We start from the raw sequence: 22256 nt of genomic DNA, 5'->3' as shown, positions 1-22256 counted from the left end.
AGGTTGGAAAACAGAAACATCTGCTAGAATGCTGAGCAGATTGTTGGCAAAATTTAGTAGCAAAAAATAGTTCTTGAAATGGTCGCATGAGGATTTACTGTGCAGCTTTAGATGGGAAAGAGGAGAACGTGACCGAGACAACAAGTAAGTGTACGTGTGCCCATATGTGTGCTTGTAATATAAGCATGAGCCCATATTTAAATTCTTTAAAAATAGTAATAGATTATAATGAACTAAATCCATTTCATTTTAAAGTATTTTTATCTGAAATTTTGCTTCATGCTTATGTTTACCTCTAACTTGCCTAATTATGAGTAGGATTCAACATCCTATTTCACAGATTCTAGAAAGAGTTCACCAGTAGCATTGGAGATTTGGGATAACTTTAAATCCAGCCGTACTTTCCCCAAGTCTGGGGTCAGTCGAGGGAGATAATGGCTAACCAATCTCCAGTGTGCTATCTAGAGAGTGAAATCTCCTTCTTTGCCTTGCTCTCTGCTTGGTCTCTGACAACATGGTCATCTTCAGAATGGGTATTTGTCAGTAAGAATTGGAAAACACTGTTGTCCCTGGACCACAAGACAACTGATAGAGCCTTTCATAAATATTTGAAGATGTGACATTTTATGAGGTGACCACTCTCTTTTCTCTGTTAAAGAGAATAATGGATACTTTAAAATGAAAATGTACCATTGCTTAGTTGAATGGCCAAAAGATTCTCCTTGACATACTCTGATGTAGACTATTCTGTTGTATTACAGTGATCCTATCTTGGTGTACAGCTCAGTGGGAAATTGGATGCTTTCCAGTTAAATATTTTTTTAAGATTTTTTAAAGAGTGGCGAAGGAACCGTAACTTCTTGCTTATTTTATTTTGAATACAGTAGTTGAGCTATTTATGAAGGACCCTCTCTGTGAATGGAATGACCAATACCACCTTCCTACCAAAGTCTCCATTCAGAATGCTGTGCATCTTGCCAGTGCTGTGTTGGGAGTGGTGTTGCTGGAAAATACGGTCTTTCCATTATTTATTAACACACTTTTTGACTTGTTTACTGGCAGACTTGTAGGTACAATTTTAAATGTAATCTTTTGGAATTTTATGAACTGAGAGTTCACCCTTGCAGTGTCATGCAACCTGTGCTGCTTCCCCTGACACTGCTGTTGTGGCTGGTCAGGATATGTCCTCTTTCACATCTCTAATGGAATCTACATGGGGTTTGCTTTCTCTGTGGGGATCTTCTTCACCTAATCCTGGCTGTGATTATAAGTGTGCAATACCTGATCACTGTAAAAAAAAAAAAAAAAAAAGTATAAAGTATAGGAAAATATAAAGAAAAAGTTAAATCCTTATACTTCTGCCACATTATTATTATTATTATTTTATTTTATTTTTTTTTTGAAATGGAGTCTCCCTCTGTCACCCAGGCTGGAGTGCAGTGGTACGATCTCTGCTCCTTGCAACCTCTACCTCCTGGGTTCAAGCAGTTCTCCTGCCTCGGCCTCCATAGTAGCTGGGATTACAGACTCCCACCACCATGTCCAGCTAATTTTTGTATTTTAGTAAGATGGGGTTTCACCATGTTGGCCAGGCTGGTCTTGAACTCCTGACCTCAAGCAATCTACTGGCCTCGGCCTCCCAAAGTGCAGGGATTACAGGTGTGAGCCAGCGCCCCTGGCCCTCTGCTACCTTATAATAGCTCTTGTTAGTGCTTTGGTGTATTTCCTTTCAATCATGTCTCTGTGAACATAACTATAAAATACATACTCATATGTAATGGATGCTTTTGTATCCCACTTGTTGAGTGGGATACAACAGGTATTTTCTTGCCTGAAAAATCAGGCAATGTTGGACACATGCATAATGTAAGTATTTTTGGGACTCCTTTAAAAGTAATTATTGCAAAACCCATGTATTCAGGTAAAATGAAAACCAGATGGCGAGTCCTCAAATAAGTATTATACAAACCCAATCAACCATTTACCATATTGTCCACTCAGTAATGTTTCTTGTGTGCTGTTTTCATGCAGTGACCTTTTCTGTAGCATGGAGCACAGTCATTGCCCACATAAGTGTTGTTTATGGATAGAGGGCCATGTATAGCAGTCAGCCTGGAAAACATGCCCTTGCCAAGCCTGCATGTCAAAGCTCCTCTTGTGTAGTTGTAGGCACTGGCCTGGCTGGGACCTGGGAGCAAGTGGGGAGCAGGCTGAGTGAGAGAGATTTTGCAGCATGTGCGTCTGGTTCCGGCTCCAGCAGGAGGGGCTGTTGGAGCGGGTTCTCTTGATGAGAACAGGACTCTTCATGGTTTTTTACCTCCACTTAGTTTCATCTCAGGAGCAAAAAAGTGCAAATACTTGTTTTTGGGAAAAATCACAGATTTGTTCTGAGTCTTTAGGTGAAAGTGAGAGGCAGTTACCAGGCTACTAGTTACTCCTCAGGCCCAGAAGGCAAGAATTGCAGCAGGTGTGGGAAGTTGAATGGTGTGGCCGCGTTTCTCCTGAGCTGTCAGCTGTTGGCAGGCTGAATGAATCTAGCTCTGGAGCTGGCTGCAGACAGTGCAAAGATGGGGGCCCCCTTCACTGGCTTTACTTGATTGTGTGAATCTGGAAAACAAGACCAGCTGAGAATTCAGATTTCATCCTGGGGTGAGGTGACAAGGGACTATGGAGGAAACCAAGGGGCCTGGAAGTGGGGAGGCATTTATTTGCAAGAGATGTCAAGTTCTTTTCAAATTTGGTGTGTGAGTACTTTAGCTGTATTAAGAATTGACTATCCTTAGGATTTTGAAAGGCTCTTTTTAAGGAAAGCATGTCTTTTATCTGATTGGTTTTGGGAAGGGCTTAAGGAACAGATTAAGGATGTGCTCAAAGTGGATGATATTAGGACAGCAGATCTGTAATGTGTTTTTTTTGTTGTTATTTTGTTTGTTTGTTTTAAATAATGATAGATTCAGAGGATTTGCAGAAAATTGTATAGGGAGGTCTCATGTACCCTTCATTCAGTTTTCCCGTGATGAAATCTTGCATAACTGTAATACAGTATTATAGCTTAAGTACACTTACAAAATAAAGCATGGTAAATGATTGCTTTTACCAGTGATTCTCAGCCTGGAGTTCATAAACTCTTTGAGTGAGGTTTGTCTCTGAGAACAGAATTTTATTTTGCATTTTAATAGTGTCCCCCAACTTTTTATTATGAAAAAGTTCATATATCCAGAACTGTTGAAAGAATGAACACTCTCAACTCTTCACTTACATTCAACATTTGTTAACATTTTGTTCATGTGTGTGTGTGTATTGTTTTTGAAAATAATTACAGCTATCACCGTGATGCTTCACCTGAAATTACTTGAGCATGCTTGTCTTAAAGACAGTCTTCTGCATATCATAAAATTGCATCTAATGTTCAGTCTACATTCATATATCTTTGATTGTGCCAAGAATGTTTTTATAACTCTTTTTGAATCATAGTCCAGGTTTATGCACTATACTTAGTTATCTTATCGCTTAACTCATTTTTAGGCTAGTAAGTTTCTCTTTGCCTTCCTGCCTCCATTTTTATTTTTTTTATAAAAGAAAATTGACTTTTGTAAGAATTCAACCAAATTGTTTTGTAAAATATCTTGTATTCTGGATTTGATAGTTTCCTTATGTTACGCTTTAACTTGTTCCTTTCTCTCCTGTATTTCCTGTAAACTGGAATTATGTTGAGAGGTTTGATTAGATGCAGATTGAATATTTTTTGGCAAGAACACCTCAGTGGTGGTATTGGGTACTTCATACTGCCTCAGGCCAGGGGGTGCGTTGTTCTAGGTGAAGCCTGCTTCACTCATAGCCTTTCCATTATTAGTGAAGCCAAGTTGGGTCACTGGATTAAAGAGGTGACTGCCAGCGTTCTCCACCACAAGGGTGCATTATTAGTTTTGCATTCCCCAAATAATCTATCTCCAGGGTGATACTTTGGCACTGTGTGAATATTCTGTTCATGAGTAACCTTTCAGCAATGGCTTTGGCATTCATTTAATGATTCTTGCTTAGGTTAGTTATTATTGCAAAATGATGATTTTACGTTCTTCCTTCTGTATTTATTAGTCAACAACAGTCTATAGAAGAGTTTCCTGACTACCCCTGCCCTTCTCTCTTTGTCTGGATATTGCTGTGGACATGAGTGGTTTTGTTTAATGTGTTTCCATCAATTACAGCTGTTATTACATAATCAAGTTGTACCATATTTGGCAGTGAGAGCCTTTGACATGACCCCAGTGGGTCCCCAGTGGAGTCTGTAGCCTTTCGACATGCCCCTATTAGTTTTTGAGTACCTCTTTGTTTTTCTGGGACAAGTAGATATTTGAAACTCACCTACCAAGACATGGAATCCTCTCCTCTGAGGAGCCTTAGTTCAGTTGAGTGGGGAATGTATTTAGAGACTAATATCTGGATGCTAAGTATACTCATTGCTACTGAGGTATTACTGCTTCTAGGCAGTAGAAAGAGCTACTTCTTTGAGTAGACAGAGCTAAGAAATGCATTTTTCTTTTTCAAAAACCAGAGTTTTTTTCTTAATTTCTTCTATCTTGTATACCTTATAGTTGTCTTTTCTCTTATACTGAAAAATTATACTGAACTTAAAAACACATTTTTGTGTTCAGTGAATATAAAATTATTTCAGTATTATAACAATATTACTACTTAAAATAGACATGGAGAGGAGAAGTTTAATATTTTTCTGAAGTTTTTTTGGCCCTTTGCTTTGCATAAATCAAGGACAAACATTTCTTAGGTTAATGCACAGAGAACAGAGGCAAACTTACTATGTGGTGTTTTATGTCAGTTGGGGATGAAACGGTGCTCTTTGGAATGAATGATGTTTGACTGCATTTCGTCAGCACTGAGTAGCAGAGCTGCATCCAGTCCAGTCTTCTGGCCTGTCCCGTGGTCTTTCCAACATTTGGTCCTTTTTCTCAGCCACTCGGGCATAGGATGGTGTTACAGCAGGGGATTCTCAAAATGTAGCTATTGGACCAGCAGCTGCTGCGAGTACTTGAAAACTTGTTAGAAATGCAGCCTCTGGTTCCATCCCAGATTATTGCATCAGAAACTCTGGACTGGAGCCCTCCACAAAATTCTAATGCACCTTCAAGTTTGAAACCCCCTGCTTTAATGGAACCTTAGGAAAGAAAGAGCCCACTCCCTCCTGTCTGTGGGTGAAGAACTGCAGCTCAGAGACGCTGATACTTCTTGCTCAGGAGCACATTGCTAGACACTGCAGGAATTAGAACCTGGATCTTTAATTCCCTGCTTACTGTACTTGTGAAAGTATAACCATTTCAAACATCAGGTTTTTAAGTAAGCTCGTTGAATGAGCTGATTTGATCTGAACTTTAAAGGATAGATGGATCTTAACCACATTTCTCCTTTTTAAAATTCGTTTTTGGCAGATTTGTCAGAGCAGACTTTCTTTTAATGTTAAGACTACAGTGTCCGTGAATGGTAATTCTGTCATATTACTTAGGGGATGGGAAGATGTTGGGCATTATGTCTGTTACCTTCTCGTTATTACATACATTAAAATACCACTTTTGCTGAAGACTTTTTAACACTCCCGATACCCTCCTCAGCCACTTGTTCAAATGATCCACTCTCCACCTACCTTCTTCCACCTGTGGCAACCCTTTTTGCCGTGACTTTGTTCCCTGCAGGCTCCTTCTTCAGCCCCTCTGTGGTTACAGCCTGTTTGGTCCTTTGACAACTACCTTTGCCCTATGAACTGTCTTCCTCTGCTGTGTATGTTGTGTGTGGGGTTTTTTTTTGTTTCATTTTTGATTTTTGTTTTTTGAGATAGGCCTCACTCTGTTGCCCAGGCTGGAGGGCAGTGGCACCATCAGGGTTCACTGCATTCTGGACTTCCTGGGCTCAAGTGATCCTCCTACCTCAGCCTCCTGAGTAGCTGGGACTACAGATGTGTGACACCATGCCCAGCTAATTTTCAAAATTTTTTTGTAGAGACTGAAGTCTAACTGTGTTGCCCAGGCTGGTCTCAAACTCCTAGGCGCAAGCTGTCTTCCTACCTCCCAAAGTGCTAGGACTGCTGATGTGAGCCACCGATCCCTGCCGATTCTTCTACTGTTTTAATTGTTAGCTAGAGAACAGTGGCCACATGTTCATTTTAGATCATATCCTCTTTTAGGATTCCCTTCTAGGTTCATGACAGCACCCTTTGTTCACATGAGTGGTGCTTAGCTTATATTTGTTCTTTTTTTTTTTTTTTGAGACGGAGTCTCGCTCTGTCGCCCAGGCTGGAGTGCAGTGGCCGGATCTCAGCTCACTGCAAGCTCCGCCTCCCGGGTTCACGCCATTCTCCTGCCTCAGCCTCCCGAGTAGCTGGGACTACAGGCGCCCGCCACCTCGCCCGGCTAGTTTTTTGTATTTTTTAGTAGAGACGGAGTTTCACCGGGTTAGCCAGGATGGTCTCGATCTCCTGACCTCATGATCCGCTCGTCTCGGCCTCCCAAAGTGCTGGGACTACAGGCTTGAGCCACCGCGCCCGGCCTATATTTGTTCTTTCTGAAGAATGTCCCAAGCCAAAAGGCAGTTCTTGTTGTTGTTCTTCTCCTTAAAAAATTATTATTATTATTATTTTGAGACAGGATCTTGCTTCATCCCCCAGGCTGGAGTGCAGTGGTGTGATCACGTCTCACTGTAGCCTTAACTTCCCAGGCTCAAGAGATCTTCCCACCTCAGCTTCCCGAGTAGCTGGGACTAACATTTTTTGTAGAGACCCAGTCTCCCTGTGTTTCCCAGGCTAGTCTCAGAGTCCTGGGCTCAGGCTGTCCTCCTGCCTTGGCTTCCCAAAGTGGTGGAATTATAGGCGTGAGGGACCACACCTGGCCAAAAGGCAGTTTTAAAGGAGAATTTCCAAAAGTGTTTTGAGCAGTAGCAAAAAATATATATAGTGTCCCTTTTAAAAGATTAGAGACAGCCTTTATATTAATATTTATGTGCTAATGTATTTTACTCATACATTTACTCATTTGTAGGCTAGTTTTAAATATTAAACAGGAATAGAGAAAAGTATATTCACTGTTACTGAAAATATGACTAAGCACTAATTGCTTTGTTCATATGTAATTTTGGTTCATTGGGATTGGAAATGGCAAATGTAAGCCATGGTTTGTAGGTTTTTTGTTTTTGTTTTTAATCCTGTTCATGGAATTGCACTAATTCATTTATTTAAACAAGTAGTGAACACTGTTCTCTCTGGAGTGGAATAGAAAGATTAATTATGCTGTAGGAGTAACTATTCTTGATTTCTTGGTAAATTAAAACTGGCTGTGAAAGGAACAATCTTTGTAATTATTAATGAGCATTCTTCAAGCAGATTGAACATCCACAGTTTCTTAGTTTAATTTCATCATTTTATGAACCAAAGGAATTTTTTCTAAGTAAAATAAAGGGTTGAGTAAAAAAATCACCCAACACATTTTATATAATCTAAATTGCTATTTTTTTTTTTTAAAAAAATGGATACTGTCCTTTCACCATCCCATCTCCTTTCCCCAGCTACCGCTGCTACTGCTGCTGCTGCTTTCTTCTTTCTTTATTCCTTTCAGCTTTGGGCTATACATGCAAGGTTTTGTTTTTTGTCTTGACACTTCCATTCTTGCTTCCATTCCCAGTAAATGTATTGAAAAGAATGTCGTGTTGGAGGTCCCCAAGACCACCCTCAATTTCGATTCCAGCACATAGGTGTACTCTCCGCTGTGATTTATAGCACAATGATAGGATCTAGAGCAAATTCAGCAAGAGAACAGGCACGTGGAAGGAAGTCTGAAGGGATGCAGGCACAGACTTCCCAGAGTCCTGTCCCAGTGCAGTCACACACGCCCTGCTTAATTCCTCCAACAGAGCTGTGATGGCACGTATGAAATATTGTCTACCAAGGAATCTTGCTAGAGACTCAGTACCTTGAATTTTTATTTGGGGATGGTAGTACAAGCAGCCTGTGCCTAGCATGCACCCAAAATTTCAGACTTCCAAAAGGAAAATAGGTGTATGGCGTAAACCACATTCTAGGTACAGTGAGCCACTCTTGGCCAGTTCCGGGAGTGGCAGAAACCCTACCCAGATCAAAATCCCAGATGCCAGCCGAAGGCCAACCTTGCAAGCTGCCCTTTTTAGGGATGGTGTCAGGCCTTAGGACTAAACAGACACCTCTCCTGAGTGCTGCGTTGATATATCACCTGCCTCTTCAGCATCTCTACTTGGATGTCGATAACCTAAACTCCACGTGTCTCATGTGAGTTCCTGTTCTTCCCCCATAAGTTGTTCCACTTGGAGCCTTGCCTTTTCTCAGTTGGTGGCAACTCCACCCTTCTCATTGCTCAGGCCCAAAAAGGTTTTGCATCCTGGGTGAACTGCTTGCTTTCTGTCTTGTACCACTTGGCTCATCTGTCAGGAAATCCTATTGGTTCTGCCTTCAAACAGTGTCATTTGTGTTAGAATAATCTTGGTAGATTGTGGGTAGATTGACTACAAGTTAGTAACTACTAGTTAGTATTTTTGAAATCATAAAAAGTTTTAATGATGGTCCTCATAGTCTGTGAGAGTCTGTAAGAACAAACACACACAAATCTAACCCTTCTCACGACAGCCTCTGTGCTGCCACCCTTGGCTGCCCTTCTGGTTTTGGCTGCCACCGTCTGTTGCTTAGATTTCTATCGTAGCCCCTGTCACGAGCCTCCTGCCTCCATGGTTGTTTTCCAGCCACTTCTCACTGTAGCAGCTGAGTGAAGCTTGGGAAACAAAGTCAGAATAGAGTATTTCAGAGGCTGCTTACTCAGCTCAGAGTAAAAGCCCGGGTTCTTATAGTGGCTGACACGACAGGGCCCTACTTGACTGGCCTCCCAGCCCTCCTCTCCTCCTTCTACACAGTCACTCCAAGCACACAGGCCTGTTCACTCTTTCTCCACCCTGCTCGCCTGATCCCGCCAAGAGACCTGACACTTACTGTTTGTTCCCTGTGCCTGGAATGCCACTCCCTCACGGCCGCCCAGCTCACCCCCGCACCTTCTTTGTGCCTTGACACAGCACATGACCTCTTCCTACTCCTAAAGCTCTTGCCCGGTTCTATGTCACCATATCTAACTGGCTTATTTATTCTACTTAATGTGTTTCATTGCCTCCACCATGCCACTGACTGCCTATCCCCCAAGAATATAAGCTTCATACATAGTGACAAGGATCTTTGTCTTTTTTTTTTTTTTTGAGTTGGAGTTTCCCTCTTGTCACCCAGGCTGGCGTGCAGTGGCACGATCTTGGCTCACTGCAACTTCAGCCTCCTGGGTTCAAGTGATTCTTCAGCCTCAGCCTCCCGAGTAGCTGGGACTACAGGCATCCACCACCATGCCCAGCTAATTTTTGTATTTTTAGTAGAGACGGGGTTTCACCATGTTGGCCAGGCTGGTCTCGAACTACTGACCTCAGGTGATCCGCCCACCTCAGCCTCCCAAAGTGCAGGGATTACAGGCATGAGCCACTGTGCCTGGCCAGTTCTTTTAGTGATGTTTCATCCCATGTGCAAATGCATTGCCTAGCATATAGCAGGCATTTAGTAAATACTGTTGAATAAACAGTGCTTCCCCTTCTTTTTGTAAGTAAAACCCCAAAACTCAAGTAAGTTACTATGCTTGGTTGATGGAGGGGCTGTGTGTGTGTGTCTGCTGTCTGTCTGTCTGTGTGTGTCTGTGTGCACAGGCCATGAAACTATTTGATGATTACACAGTTTAGATTGTCTTTTAATTATATAGTGACATGCCCTTTGAGATGTGGTAAAATGGTGAAGCAATACAATTGGAAAGAGGGTTTTAGATAACCTATGTCCATTCCTTTGAAACACTTAAAATGGTGAAGTCTCTTAAAAGGATCTCTTTAGCACCCCTGCCCTTTTTGTTTTTGCCTCCTGAATTTAGTTCCAATAACTGCTTTCCAGTTTACATTCTCTTCATAGGACTGGGGTATAAATTCAGAAAGCCTAAACTAACCTGTCCATATGATAAAGCTTTCTGGAATTGCTTGTTTTATTAGTCTGTCAACGTCTCGTGAAAATCTATAGTAACAACATACACAGGATCTTAAACATTTATATGTTGGAATCATTTTTAGAATAAAAGCTCTAATTGAGAAACAGACCCCGCCCCCCATTCACTCCCATTAGCATAATACCCTGACAGAAGGAAAGACATTTTTGGTGAGAAATTTTTATCTCCTAGTTGTTCTGACTTTTGTACTAACCTTACAGAAAGGAGAGTTGACTTCTGTGGATTTGATCTAAAATGGGATTAGGGAGCCAGCTAGTTGATGGGCTGGGTTTTTAGCATCCGAACTTGCCATTGTAGCACACTGTTAATCTGTAAATGGCCTCAGCATTGCAGGAAGCCAGGCTCTCTGCTCCAAGGGGAGAAAATCCCCTTAGAAAGCTGCCTTCTGGTGAATGAGCAGCCGTTGACAGTACAGCCCCTCTGTTCTGTTGTTCCACGTTAGCCTGCAACATCTGTGCCACAGGTCAGACTCTCTCCCTTGATTTTTAACTCTGTGCGCTAACAGGGAACCCAGATTATATTTTGGCTGTGATCCTGTTCCCGAGCTTGCATTTTGTTTTGCAGTTTGTTTTAATTGCAAAACAATTGTTCATTGAAGCTTGGGCATTATATGTAGTTCAGTATGTGTCAGAGGTTTTAGGTGATGTTTAGAACTGTGAAAATGATTTCATGGTGGGGTGAAATAATTTTATTTCTGACTCCTCTCCCTAGTACTCTCAGGTGCTGATTGGTCTCCAAGTCTGAGTGCACATTCTGCCTAGATGGAAACCTGCCTCTAAAAAGGGACTGCCACTATCTGTTGGTTATCTGATGGTTATCATGATGTCCTTGGGGCTCTGAAGTCCCCAACGTGTCCAGGGGGCTTTTCTCTGAGCACAGGAACCTTTTGCCAGTTTTCTTTTACCCGTGTTTCTTTTATGTCTAGACATTCCCAGACACTTTTTCTCACCCCCTAATATACCTGTGCTGTAGCAGCATGGCTGACAGGTCTTGGGAAACCAGTTCTCGAGGGTAGCTGTGTTTACTCGCCTTTGTCTATATGAGCACTGAGTTCAGGAGAAGTGTCTTCCTATGTACAACCCTCAGTAGCTTTTAAATTTTTATATTTTGGGCCGGGTGCGGTGGCTCACGCCTATAATCCCAGCACCTTGGGAAGCCGAGGTGGGTGGATCACGAGGTCAGCCTGGCCAACATGGTGAAACCCTGTCTCTACTAAAGATACAAAAATTAGCCAGGTGTGATGGCGCGTGCCTGTAATCCCAGCTACTCAGGAGGCTGAGGCAGGAGAATTGCTTGAACCCCGGAGGCGGAGCTTGCAGTGAGCTGAGATTGTGCTGTTGCACTCCAGTCTGGGTGACAGGGTGAGACTCCATCTCAAAACAAAACAAAACAAAATATATACACACACACATATGTATATATGTGTGTATATATATGTATGTATACACATACACCTTTTTATTGAAGTGAAGCATGCATACAGAAAAGTACACAAATTATAAACTCAGTAAATTTCCAAAAACTGTACATAACCCTTCAATGGACCGGCACCTAGATCAAGAAACAGAACTTTGCCACTTCTGGGGTACCCAGGAGTGCCCTCATAGGCCCCTTGCAGTCACTAACTGTTCCATGGAAGGGTGACACTGTCCCGACTTCTGTCAGCACGTATTACTTTTGCCTGTGTCTGTTCTTGATACAGATGGAACCATGTGGTACTCTGTGTCTGGCTTCTTTCAGTTAGCATTGTGTTTGTGAGGTCCACCCATGTGGCTGCTTATAGGGAGAGCTCATTTATTCTCATTGCTTTTAGTATTCTGTGGTGTCCCACTAACTTCCAAGTGAATATATCCCTGCTGTTGATGTAATACTTGTTATGTGGCAGGTGCTGAATTGAATTGCTGCAGAGATAGAAAGGAATTTACCTAGTCTAGGAAATTCTGTGATGGATAAGAGATGCTGGGATGCAGGTTATAGGGAAAATATTCCCATCTGTATTTCTCATAGTTTGGGCATGGTTAAATATCTACTTCTTTTCTGACTTCAAATTGTATTATCTTAATTGCGAGAGTCCTGAGAAAGAGTAGATCATGTTGCTGGCATGTGATGACTTGGGAACTTTACTCTCTGCTATCTTTGTTGGCTTACAGAGCTTTCCCCACTATTACAGGTCTTCTGCAAAGAATTTGTGCGGTACTTCTTGGGATTCTTGTCTGGCCTGGGACTCACTGCTGCTTCCGTCTCACCCTGTTTCTGGGGCTGTCTACTTTCCTACCGACTTGGTGCACTTGCAGCATGTCCTCCCCCTGCTCCCTTAGGGTGGTGTAGGTTTGGGGTGGATTAAAGATAGGGAGACACAGCCAAATAAATAAAATCCCAAGCAAGCTTACGTTCTTGCCCCACCCCACCCACCATACCCTGCTCCTGTCCCCACCTTGTCCCTTACAGATGATGAAGAAAGAAATTGCTTTAGTTCTACTCATTCTTGATTTTAATGAGAAGGATGTTTTAAAAGCAAGGTCTTCGATGTGACATTTTGTCATACCTAGGAGAGCAACAATAACAGCAGTAACTGCTAGGTTGAGGTAATCTGTAGTTAGGTGGTATATCCTGGTGATGAATCATTTTCCCCCCAGCCCCCCTGGGGATCTTTCTTTCGTGAATGAGTGAGGGAAGGTGTTTATACAAGAAAAGAGTGAATGCCTTCATTTCAGCTGTTTCACTTTTTTTTTTCTTTTTGGGACGGAATCTCGCTCTGTCGCCCAGGCTGGAGTGCAGTGGCACGATCTCGGCTCACTGCAAGCTCTGTGTCCCAGATTCAAGCACTTCTGCCTCAGCCTCCCTAGCAGCTGGGACTACAGGCATGCGCCACCACGCCCGGCTAATTTTTGTTTTTTGTTTTTTGTTTTTTTTTTAAAGTAGAGATGAGGTTTCATCATATTGGCCAAGATGGTGTCTAACTCCTGACTTCGTGATCCGCCCGCCTTGGCCTCCCAAAGTGCTGAGATTGCAGGCGTGAGCCACTGTGCCCTGCCTCAGCTGTTTCACTTTTAACGTGCCGGGTGAACTTGCTTTTGTTCACTTACTGAAGGTGCTGGATTTTTCTCCCCCTGAAGCTAGAACTGAAGAAGACTCCCTGCTTATTTTTTCCTCCTTCAGTTGTTTAGAAAGCAGAAGAAAACTGTTTATTTGGAAAGTGACTGTGCAGATGTTTTTGTTCACAAGGGAAAGGAGGAAGAAGGCCGTTGAGATAGAGGAGATTAAAATTTGGAGCTACGGTTAAAGCAGCACATCTGCCTGGGCCTGGCTGGCCCTGGCGATTCTGTGTGGTTGGGCACATGTGGAGTAGTGTTGGCTCATAGCCTCTGCAGCCTTTTTTGGGTCTGTCTTTTACCTTTCTTTTTTTCCTTTTCTTTTTTTCCAAGACCAGGGTTTCACTCTTGTCACCCAGGCTAGAGTGCAGTGGTGTGATCACAGCTCACTGCAGCCTGGAACTCCTGGACACAAACAGTTCTCCTACTTCAGCTTCTTGAGTAGGTGGGGCTACAGGTGCGTGCCACCACACCTGGCTAGTTTTTTATTTTTAAATTTTTTTAGAGATAGGGTCCCACTATGTTGCCCAGGGTAGTCTCAAACTCCTGGGCTCAAGGGCTCACGTAGTCCTCCTGCCTCGGCTTCCCAGAGTGCTAAGATTATAGGCATGAGCCACTGTTCCTGGACATCTCACCCGTATTGTAGCCCAACATGGCACTCCTGTATCATGATTTGAGGAACCGACTACCTTCACAGAAAGTGCTTTATAATGACATCAGAGTTAATAGGGTGGGGTGGGGGATGTTAGGGTAAGTGCCATTTCTGTCTCATCAGTCTCTAGACTGATGGTAACCCGTATGACCAAAGGTGCTTTTCTGTATCAGTCCTTTCTCACATTGTTATAAAGAAATACCTGAGATTGTGTAATTTATAAAGAGGTTTAATTGACTCATGGTTCTGCAGGATGTTCAGGAAACACAGTGGCTTCTGCTTTTGGAGAGGCCTCAGGAAGCTTTCAGTCATGTCGGAAGGCAAAGGGGAGCAGGCATCTTACATGGTAGAAGCGGGAGTGAGAGAGAGAGAGAAAGAGAGAGAAGGAGAGAGGGAGGGGGAGGGGGAGGGAGGGAAGGAAGGAAGAAAGGAAGGGAGGAAGGGAGGGAGGGAGGAAGGGAGGAAGGAAGGAAGGAAGGGAGGAAGGAGTGCTATCCACACTTTTTAAACAACCAGATCTCTTTAAATGACCAGATCTCATGAGAACTCACTGTCGCAAGGACAGTATCAAGAGGGATGGTGCTAAACCATTCATGAGAAACCCACTCCGTGATCTAGTTACCTCCCAGCTGGCCCTACCTCCAACATTGGGGATTACGATTTGACCTGAGATTTGGGCCAGGAAACATATCCAAACTGTATCACCAAAGATACTTCTTCACAGTAAAGCCCAGCAATGGAAGTTTTCTTCAGGATAAGCCCATTGCCTTACAAATGACCATCAGTTCTGGTTGTTTTCCTTTTTTCATTTTATCGATTAGGAGGATGGGGAGAAGAATGCCCATGGCTCCTTGCCTTGCTGGCAGAACCCGATAACTGAAGATGAGGGCTCTGTGGTGTGGGTGCTGCCTTTGTGCAGCTTGTGCCCAGGGTCCTACACAGAGGAATGGCTAGTTTTGTGCAAGTGAGGGACCCTACGTCTTCCTTATAGCCACAGAGCCCATGGCTGTGGGCTGCTCCTGTTTCTGACACAGCAGAATTCATAGATGCATGCTGCTTCAAGTGAGTTCATGCTGGATGGTGAATGTTTTCTTAACTTTTTGCTTTATGCTAGTTTAAAAGTTCAAGGCTTTTTTGGCCCTTTGACTTTACTGGTTACTTCTGCTTATCAGGATGGTAAGAAAATTAAAATGTATTCCCCCTGTTACACCACCCCCCAATTTAGTATACCTACAGTGGTGAATTTTATGATTGTAAATTACAGCTCAGTGAAACTGCTGGAACAAAAAATTTAAGTGACTTTTGAAATCATATTTCTTAATTTTTACTTTCTATGAAATATAGTTATTCCAGGGATAAAATATAGAGAAGTAAAAAGATGAAAAAAATTACACTCATAATTACATCACCTTGGCTTAACTCCTGTTAAAACATTAATGTATATTTTTTTAGTTTCATTTTATGTGTATGTGTGTGTGTATGTATGTAGATAAAGTTATTTTTTAAAAGATGGAAACGCTTTTTTCTCTAACAGTAAAATAATGTACTCATCTAGAAAACTGGAAAGTGGAAAAATATTTTCTTATAGTCTCTCCCCCCGACGTTCTGGTGTATTTCCAGTGTTTGCGGAGTAAAGTTATTTCTTATGGCTGCCATTCACTCAAGGAAAGCCCCCCACTCAAACGTGTTTATCTGTGTGGCTGCATGTAGTTTAAAAATGCGTTTGTATTTATTTATTTATTTTAGAAAGATTTCTCCTGAATAATTCAGATGGTGAATTCCTTAATCTTGTTTAGTCTCAACTACATACTTCGTGCAACTTTTTTCTAGTCACCACTTCATGGTACACTTCTACAACTTTGAGCTTGTAAATAGTGTGTATATATGTTATTTTCATGTGATTTTTTTTTCCTGTTCATACACTTTGGACAATGTGGCTTTTAGATTGTAAATTACTGAAGAACAGGCCACTGTAAATAACTTCATAATACTGTCTGTCTGAACAGACAAGCACTTTTTATTCTTAGTGTTTTTTTTGTTGTTGGCTTACAAGATCTTGAAAGGTGGTTGCTAATCACCACCATACATATGGTGGTTTAATCAATATATTTTCCCTGATAGATGCTTCTTAAATGATATTTGTCATTGTCTTTATTATTTTAACTCATCTGAATATAAATAAAACTGAAGTTAGGGAAAGGAAGCAGCATATTACTTAGAAAAGGCCTGATGACTTTTTTTTTTTTTTTTTTTTTTTTTTTTTTTTTTTTTTTTTTTGAGACGGAGTCTCGCTCTGCCGCCCAGGCTGGAGTGCAGTGGCCGGATCTCAGCTCACTGCAAGCTCCGCCTCCCGGGTTCACGCCATTCTCCTGCCTCAGCCTCCCGAGTAGCTGGGACTACAGGCGCCCGCCACCTCGCCCGGCTAGTTTTCTGTATTTTTTAGTAGAGACGGGGTTTCACCGTGTCGGCCAGGATGGTCTCGATCTCCTGACCTCGTGATCCACCCATCTCGGCCTCCCAAAGTGCTGGGATTACAGGCTTGAGCCACCGTGCCCGGCCTTTTTTTTTTTTTTTTTTTGAGACGGAGTCTCGCTCTGCCGCCCAGGCTGGAGTGCAGTGGCCGGATCTCTGCTCACCTGATGACTTTTTAAAACTTAAGTACTATTTGAAACCTCTCAATAAATTGCTTGTTTTTCATAACTTGACTCAAGCCTTCCATCAGTTGCTTAGTTAAGGTGGTTCAGCCCCAGTACTTCTTTATTGTATCATCGTCAACATCTGTTGCTTTGTTTGGAAGGAAGATGGCCGGCTGCTGAGCCTGTCTCAAAGCTGGACTGTGACATCGTGTCTGTGGTTGATGGACACAGCTGTGCAATTTCTGTGTGTGCTTGGCAGCACTATCTTCAAAAACATCTGGTCTAAAGATGTAGTTCTCTTCTCCTGCAATTGTATGTAAATTATTTAGTGCATAATGGGATAATGCCAAGTATACTTACTTGACATGAACACATAAATGATTTAAAAGCCCAACATGATTTTCTGTGCCGACCCAAAGAGTTCAGTGAATTGGAAGATTCATTGTCTAATTGGGTGTGTGCATGTATCACTTAGTTTGGTGCTAATACATCACATGCCATGGATATGCTAATTTTCTTCATTAAGTGAAGGAAATGGCTGGTTTGGTATAATAGGTAGCAAAAGCAGGAGGGAAGCCTTTGGCTAAACCATCAGGGTGAATTTAGTTTCAATCAAATCTTTCAAGGATTGCTCTAAGATACATTCCTCAGCATCTCCTGTACATGTTTTTAAGGGATGTTTAGAGAAGATTCCATAGTACCACTGTGGGTTTTTTAAAATATAGGTAATTGCTGTGCATGTTTTAATGATATTTATATTATGTGAATACATGTATTTAATTATATTTGCATTATATATTATGCATTTATATGTTATAATTGATTCGTACCCGTAATTAATATATAAGCAACCTCATTAGCCTCTTGCATTGGGCTTGGTGAGAGGCTTCTCTAGATTGGCTCTTATTTTTATAATATCTGAAAAAATTCTCAATACCGTTTAAAAGAACAAAGGTCTCCAGGATTTGTTACTTATTATATCCCTCAGGTTTTATGATTTTCTTTCCCCCCAAGTAATTAAAGATGTCTTCTTTAATGAAATTAAAATTTACCAGTGAAGGATCTTAGCTCTGAATAGCAAGCCCCAAATTAACCCATTATTTACTCTGGGCTCTCAAGTGGCTTCTTTTCCTTTTAGTTTTGAGGTTTTCTTTTTAAAGGTCTAAGCCTTAGAGAACCTTAAGTTTTAAATTCATTCTTTCCTCCATTCTGTGTCTATTTTTAGTTAGAAAAACTGATAAACCCAATTAATTCTGCAAACATAGGTTACAGTATTCTGTGCCAGTTTTTTGCCCAAGTCTTACTATTCAGTAGAAACACTAGCTGTTGAATGTGCACAAGTCTATAAGCATCCATGCACAAGACAGTGCCTTATGCACACTGCTGATAGATTCCAGTGTGAGGCTGCCAATTTATACTGAGCCTGGCAGGAAATGAGGGCGTTTTCTTGATTTCTTTTAACAGACTTGTTTTGTTTTATTAAGTTTAGTTAGTCTGGGCTCAAGAATGTGAAAATAGGGCCGGGCAAGGTGGCTCACGCCTGTAATCCCAGCACTTGGGGAGGCCGAGGCGGGTGGATCACAAGGTCGAGAGATCGAGGCCATCCTGCCCAACATGGTGAAACCCTGTCTCTACAAAAATACAAAAATTAGCTGGGCGTGGTGGCGGGTGCCAGTAGTCCCAGCTACTCCGGAGGCTGAGGCAGGAGAATCACTTGAACCCAGGAGGCAGAGGTTGCAGTGAGCCGAGATTGCACTACTGCATTCCAGCATGGCGACACAGCAAGACTCTGTCTCAGAAAAAAAAAAAAAAAAAAAAAAAAAAAAGAATGTGAAAGTAGTTTTGCTGGCCCGTGGGTTCCGTGGTTTCATTCTGTGTAGTGTCATTCCCTGTCTGGTTTCTTTTATGCTGGCTCTACCCAGGTTTCTTGGCTCCTCCTTGGCAGCTGCCCAAGTACACATGGAATGATCTTTCCTCACCCTCCCAGGTGTTGACTCCCCTTCTCTCTGCATTTCCTTGTCCCTGTGCTCTGCCTGCCTCTGTATCTGCATTGGCCCCTGTTGTCTCTTTGACGAGTCATCTGTCTCCCTGTCCTGTCCCTTCTCGCTCTTTCCAGTGCCCCACATGGTGTTTGCTATGAAGTGGGCCCACAGTTCATGCTTACTGAATGAATTTATACCAATGGATGGGCATGTGGATGGGGCACTTGTTAAAATCTGCCAAGGAAAGTGGCATGGCAACTTCTTGGCCTTCATTTTTTGGGTAACAGCAGATGGTAAATTTGGCAGTTGGTATTGTTGGTTGGAGCTGGATAAGTTGAGCAGGTTCCAACATGGTAATATCCTTTGTGCTTGTGAATATGGGTTGGTAAATGGCCTTTCAGGGTCTTCACTGGAGACATTTATTTGTGTAATTTTAACTGATTTAAGTTTTTGTCTCTATCTCTGTAAGTCAATACACACTCTTGGAGGAGAAGGTACCTACCACTTGAGAGACTTTGTATGTGTTTTCAAGACAACAATACGTTTACTTTGTCTTTTGTGCAGAAATCTAGTTCCTCCATTACATTCAAGGTAGGTGTGTGGTAGTTTATGGTCCTCCTTTATTCTGACAACTACATTCTTTTTCCTTTGCGCACGCTCCTCTCCCCCTGCACCGTGAGAGTTCTAGTTTTAAAACAATTGCTTCAAGTTAGCCAGACTGACTGAGGGGACTCCATGCAGACTTTGCATGTGTTTTGCTTCATAGCCATTCAGAGTACAGGGAGATGATGATCACAAGATAGGGAGGACTGTGTTGTTCTTTAGGGAGTGATGTTGTTTGAATCTTCGCAGATGGAGGGCATCTGCAGTGTCTGGAGGCCTTCTTTTCATGTCTTTGGTCCAGCCACTCCTGCGGCCTCCAGTCCACCTCCTCACAGCATGCGTATGTGTCCCTGTGTACTTGCAGATAGATGGAGTAAAGATTAAGGAACACAATGGCAAGTTAATGAACTGTTTTAATACCAAAATGACTTACTACAGCTTTATGAAATGTGTGGGTAGTAGACTGCCTTAAAGTTCTGTATAAAATGATTAATAGCAAAGAAAAAAATTGCTAATAACTTACAGTATCTTTCTGGTGATTGTTTTTAAAAATGTGCATCTTTGCTGTATATAATTGCCATACAGTGTGCTTATGGTGCTGGATGGGGTGGTGGGATGCTCGGGGACGCTACTGAAGTAAAAGAAGGAAGTGCGAGATAAAATAGCACCAACTTGTCTTCTAAATTTGAGGAAACTTTGTTTGCCTATTTAAATTGAATTACATTGATCCTGTATTATTGACTTCCACTATGAAGTTAGAGGTTTATTTAATGGAAAACACTTTTTTTCCTGTATATAATAAAATTTGTATTTTCAACAATAATCTTAAAATTACATTCAAGAGAAAAATTATTTTCTGATAAAATACGAATAGTACTCAATGTTAGTGGTAATATGTATTGTGTTCAGAGCATGTCTCAGAGCGAAAACACTAAAAAGGGAGCTGTGGCCGGGACCTGCAGCAGTGTGAGTGCCGGTGGTGGTCACTCTCCTCAGTGCTCTGGGGCGCAGTTGAGCAGTGCCAGCCTCAGCAGTTGTTCGTATTATTTCCAATCGAATCACATATTGAAGATCATTGGTTCTCTTCTCCCTCAGTCTTTTTGGTATCTTTGAATTTTTGGCATCTTTTCACATTTTTCCAAGAGAAACACTTGCAGTTTATCATTATCTTGTATGAACAGAGGTAATGACGTACATAGTTAGGACATACATTGCTGACTGTTGTTTAGAAGAGAGGATATGGGACACATTTTTATGAGTTTCTGTGGTGGTGGAGTATAAAGCATTCAACAGGATTTTCCTCATAAGGATTACTTACATAGTGGGCTAGAACTGAATACACTGGTTTGGTTCAGAGCAGAGCTTCTCCTTGGGTTTAGTTAAGGTCAGTTTGAGTAACTAGTATAATGCAGATGGTAGCCCTGTAGAGTCAGATTTCCTCAGAGCTTCGTCAAGTGTAGTAGTTTTTCCATTGGGACTGTGAAGCTTTTGATTTTGTGTTTCTCTCATTGTCTCCCATTAGATGGTTTGATACGTTTCTAAGAAGTAGAGAAAATTGAGAGGGAGAGACTTCAAATTATTTTCCTAGTTGGGGTTGAAAAGTAGGGAGGTGATGTTTAATTACTGAAGGCTTGATGACTGGTGCCACCCTATAGTTTTCTTCCACACCACAGTGTTAGGAAATGATTGACACAGGTGAGAAGCTGTGAGAAGCGTTGAGTGACCTCCAGATACAGGCTGTGACATTTTCTGCAGAGAACGTTCAGATGCAGTATGACATTGCCAAATGTATGCTTGTACCTGAGTTTTGTCACGTAAATGTTTTTAAATGAAGGGTGTCTATTAGGAATTAAAATACCTTGATTCTATTTTCTATTTTACCCAAGTCTGTGACACTTATTCATGGTCTTTTTTGAGTAACTTCTGTGGAAAGCATCTTTGAATTCTTAGAGCTAAGGGAATGGTTCTTCATATGTGGTTCCCATGAGGCTCTTCCAGAGACTTCTCCAGGGATGTGAGCTGTGATACAGAGGTCACTCCATTGTATTTGAAGTGGAAACTGCCATTTCATAAGAAAGACAGGATCCCTTTCCAGATTCGCAAATTATCCACAACGAAGAGAATTATTTGAAAGTAACAAAATGGTAGTGCCCACACATTGAAACTAAGGCTTTTTTCCTTGTTACCATGTTGGCGGATTATAGCAAATTTTCCATTTTCCAGGGAGCATCAAGAGCCAGGGTGATTTTGGTTTAATATCATGACATTTGAAAGATAGCTTTCCAAGGAAAGATTTCACTGCTTTTCTCCAGGTGATCATTGTTTTTATTTTTTCTTCCTTTTTTCTACTCGCGTACTGTGGTGATTCATGAAACATATGAGAATAATACACAAGCAGGAGTTGGGGTAGCTTAAGAAGCAATAGTGGAGGAGACAGGAAGACTGAGGAAAAAGAGTAAGGTAAACCATGAAACATATCAGAAATTGGTGCTTTGCTTCTAAGGTCCTCAAGGTCAGAGTTAGAAAGTCACCGAACTGTGTAAATACTAGCCATTGACCCCGCCCTCTGAAGTCCTTGCTTCTCCAAGTAGGGTCTGTGGAATAGTTACTAGCTTCATTTTGACAGCCAGTACTTTGATTCACACACAAATCAGTAAGTTGCTTATAGCAATTGAGGTCAAACAAAAATTATTTAAATGATCGGATCAAAAGTAAATTGATTTCAAACATCTTTCTTGTGGAGTTTTTCCTACATGTGACTTAAATTTTTTTTAAAAATTATGATTATATTCTTCTGTTGGTGGGAAAGTAGGAACAGATGACCTGTATGATAATGTGGGGCCTTTTACTCTGCTACTCTGGTTGAAGGGTTGAAACATCTGTAAACCCAAGTTGTTGCTTTTTAAATGCACTGGGTTCTAATTTAATGGACCAGAAAAAGCAAATTGGGTGTCAGGTTCCTTCATGGGCAGATGCCCAACAGACATAATAGTTTATACCAGTGGAGGTGTAGGTTGTAGCTTTTGTTGAGTTTTTTTTTTTTAATCTGTGAATTCTGTGATCAGTGTTATTCCTGGGTTAGTGTCAGATAATTTTATCCCCCCCCCCCCATATGTATATGGTCCAGCTTCTTTGCATGCCTGGTAATTTTTAATTAGATTCCAGACTTTGTTAATTTTACCTTACTGGGT

The 22256-nt window shown here is 41.7% G+C and overlaps 1 protein-coding gene across 18 annotated transcripts in view; it reads left to right on the top strand.

Moving 5' to 3' along the window:
• The window catches only part of MAP4K4 (mitogen-activated protein kinase kinase kinase kinase 4), a 193928-nt gene that overhangs the window by 92678 nt on the left and 78994 nt on the right, over positions 1 to 22256 (top strand). The window lies entirely within an intron of this gene.

Source organism: Theropithecus gelada, chromosome 13 (genome assembly GCF_003255815.1).
Source record: "Theropithecus gelada isolate Dixy chromosome 13, Tgel_1.0, whole genome shotgun sequence".
NCBI classification, from domain to species: domain Eukaryota; kingdom Metazoa; phylum Chordata; class Mammalia; order Primates; family Cercopithecidae; genus Theropithecus; species Theropithecus gelada.
Note: the sequence above shows the minus strand (reverse complement) of the source record. Positions and strands in the feature narration are given on the sequence as shown.